Raw genomic sequence first — 3957 nt, 5'->3', positions numbered from 1 at the left:
TAGCAAACAAATTAGCCAAAGTTATTGTCATGAAATACCAGTAGACTCAATTCAGTATTATTGAACAGTCACCAATCACAACTTGACAAAACCAAACTGGGAATATGAATGAGACTTCACCCGTCTGAAACTAAGCTAAATTAAGTGAAAATGTTTCAAGTCTTAAGTATATCCATTCGCAACAGCTATGTTATGCCCTTAAAGCGTTTGTGTAGCAGTAGCAGTAAATAGGTGATGTGTGATGAGTCAATGACAGGCAGTGTTTTGGCTATTAAGAGTCTGATGGTAATAATCACTTCTCTTTAATGAAACTGTTATATTTAGCTATTAACCAGTTGCTCATTGTTTCTTTTCAAGGGAGTGCAGACATAAAAGCCACAGAGGAAGAAAATGCAGCAGAACTGTAAGACGAGGTTCACTCTTCCAGAATTCAAAAGTTACCTTGTCTTCATGGATGACATTTATTTACCGGTAAGTCTGCAATGTTTTCCTTACCACTACAAAATGCAGTAGGCTATTTGCCATTATTAACAATAATAACCACCATTGTTTCTGTAATTGTTGGCTGCTTTTAACTAAGGTGAAAGAAGAACTGATGAGCCTAAATTTAGCTAATTTCCTTTACTACCAGATTTTCTCAAGGCTTGCACCTTAGACAACTCGACATGATGGAAGATGGGATTGCACAAAGTTCACGAACACTTTCCAGGATGGCTGCAACTTTAAGAAAGGTTTGCAGGCGTGCTATGAGTCGGTATATCAGAAGACATGGACAGATGGTTGGAGATGCCAGAGAATTTACTGTTATTGACGAAAGCAGCTTCCGTCATAAACGGCAGGTGAGCTAAGAGAGGATATTTGGGAGTTGTTTCTGTCTCCATAGAATTCAACCGAGACTTCAACCAAGAGACAAGTGCTCTATTTCTGTTGCCTCTATTTGTTATTACAGTAATGAATAGTAGTAATAGCTAATAGACATAATAGGCATACTAAAGGTGCTTTGATCTTGTATACATGTTTACATTTCTTTAAGTTTGGCTACTGAGCCAAATATTTTTTTTGTGATGGAGATTTGAGTGACGTCATTTAACTCTTATAACAGTATGGATGAGGGACGGCATCCAAAACATGAAGACAAAAGGAAGTGGGTCTTTGGCATACTTGGACTAAAGGATGAACAGCGACGTCCAGTCTTACGACTCGTAAAGAGAAGAGGGCGGGAGCATCTTGTACCAATATTGATCAGACATGTGCAACCAGGCACCACCCTTATTAGTGATGAATGGAGCGCTTATAGAGGTGCATTAGATGCAATGGGCTACACCCACTTCACAGTCAATCACACACAGTGGTTTGTGGATCCTCAGAGTGGAGCCCACACACAGCATCTTGAGAGAGCATGGTTGAAGTACAAGTCTACCATTTGGAGACTTAGAGGAAACAGGACAGAAAAAATCCTGAAGCAACACCTCTCACTCATTGAATGGACTCACTGGCTGGGTGGCAAACACCGTCAGGGTACCCTTGGTAGGTTGTTGAAAGACATTCGTCATCAATTTCCTGTGTAGGAATGCACTATGGGAATGCACCATAAGATTTCTTTTTCTTTTTTGTTTATTAAAAAAATAATGTTTGGCTCAGTGTGTTGTGAGGCCAAATGCTGGCAATACTAGGAAACAAGCCAATGACACTACAGATATTTTAGCAGAGCTCAGCCCATGAGCCAGGTTTAATCTGTGTTTTTTTTTTTCTGGCATCTGTGAGATGAACATCTGTCTTAAAGTTTCTGTTAAAATAAAAGGATTTTGAAAACTGTATGGTAGTCATTAATTATACAAAGGTTGTTATGATTCTAACCCATCATGGAGTTTATATAATGTTGTTTTTATTGTATAATTATCTGTTACTGTATGAAAATAATGATCAGTATCTGTTTTTATTAATAATTAGCTGATGATTTGTGAATATATTATTATGTTGTGACTTTACTTGGTGAGGCACATGACTATTAACTCATTATTAAGTAGGGTCTATATAAGGTCATGAATTTTGGGGTTGCTTGGGTGACAGAAAACCCATCCACACTATCAGGAAAAAAAAAAAGATTAGTATCTGTTTTATTAATAATTAGCTAATCATTTGTGGATATATCATTATGTTGTGACTTTACTTGGTGAGGCACATTACTATTAACGCATTATTAAGTAGGGTCTATATAAGGTCACGGTTTTGGAGTTGGGATGTTTGACAGGAAAGCCATCCACAGAAATATTTTAGGTGTGTGGGATGGTTGCAGAGTGACCACAACGTCAGGGAATATGGTTGTAAGAGGGGTAAGTTGTGCTGCATGATAAAAATCCGAGTACTAAAATCTGAACGACTGACAGCCGCTACTGAAGAGGTGACACCCGGCCGCATGTTCTCCGCATGCCGCTTCAATCGTGGAATTCCCAGTCCGTGTGGTAGGCCTACTGCGGCCCAGATCTGGGTGGTTGCAGATGGCTGAAAGTTAAAATCCATGGCTTCTATCTATTGTGTTAATTAGCATATGAACTTGCGGTATTAATTAATGTCTGATATCAGATATGAATTGATCCGTAATAGCGAATTTAATTAATAGTAAGTCATATGTGACTCCTTATTAACAGTTGATGTGTTACACATTACCACATTAATTAGTTCCTTGTGACATATGCATTAACTTATTATGATTTACACATTAGTTAAAGTCTTAATAAACGCTTATTCCTGCACCATTATTGTAAAGTGTTACCTTTTTCTTATTTAAATTGTTTGTAAATTCAACAGTAATTACGCATGATATTTCTTTCATGATATTTGTTGTGTAGTTCGTACATACAACAGACTTCTCTCTTTGGTATAAGCTCCAGTCCACCTGTTTCAGTATTACCCAGTTCTGAGTAAACTTCACTCTCCTTTCCATGTTTATTCTGAAAGCAAATTTCTTCCCTGAAAGTGTGGAAGAACGGACAGCGGTGAAGTTAGTTTTAAGTTTGGTGTTTTACATCGGATATTCGACAGACATCTGTTGAATATCCGAAATATCGATCATTGTGACTATGGCTGTTTTCCAGGGCATGGGGAAGTGACCAGTGGCTGTCAAAATAAATGATGGAATATAATTATAAACGATAGAAGTTTTTCTATTGTCAAACTACATATATTGTAATATCTACAGCCCTACAGCACACTAACAAAATACAGTGACAGACAACAGTACACTCTCAGGCCAGTTCAGAGAGGCCTAATATTTAAGGCAGATATGGCTTTGGTGATCAGGCTTTTCCCAAAGTGTGCCCTTCTGCACCTCAGTGGTCTACACGTGACCACAGGGCAGTAGGGTAAGATGTAGGGATGTCCTGTGCAATTGAGGTTGCAATGCATGCAATGGTCTTATTATTTAGCACTGTGAGGTTGGGTGTGGAGAGACAATTATCTTTGCAGCGTCATTGGTTATGCTTGTGAGTTTGCAAGTCAGTTTGGCCCAATTAGTAACAGACATGTTAAAGAAGCAGGTAGACCAGGAAAATAGGATGGGCTGAATACTGCTCTTGAACAACAATAAAAGAAGATGAGTGGCAAAATAGAGTCCTTTAAGCTCACAGATGACTAATAGTCTTTGTTGGCTTCTTTTTTGGATGTCATGATGTGCTGGTTGAAACTGATTATATTGTCCAGTGTCCCTCTGAGTTTCTTCATGACATATTTTTTCTAGTATCAGATAAGTCCACATATCCTCAATGCATCAGCAAAGAAATTACTGTAACCATGGTTCATGGGCCTTACTGTTCCACAAGGACTCACATCCATTACATCGATTTGAGCCCAAATTGTCTCTTCATCAGGTCCGGAAAAATCAAGCTAACAACATTACATTTGTTCATGGGCTTGAAAGGATAGCTCAGGATTTATAATAATAATACCCCCCCCCCCCCC

This window comes from Micropterus dolomieu, linkage group LG11 (genome assembly GCF_021292245.1).
Source record: "Micropterus dolomieu isolate WLL.071019.BEF.003 ecotype Adirondacks linkage group LG11, ASM2129224v1, whole genome shotgun sequence".
Taxonomy (NCBI): domain Eukaryota; kingdom Metazoa; phylum Chordata; class Actinopteri; order Centrarchiformes; family Centrarchidae; genus Micropterus; species Micropterus dolomieu.
Note: the sequence above shows the minus strand (reverse complement) of the source record.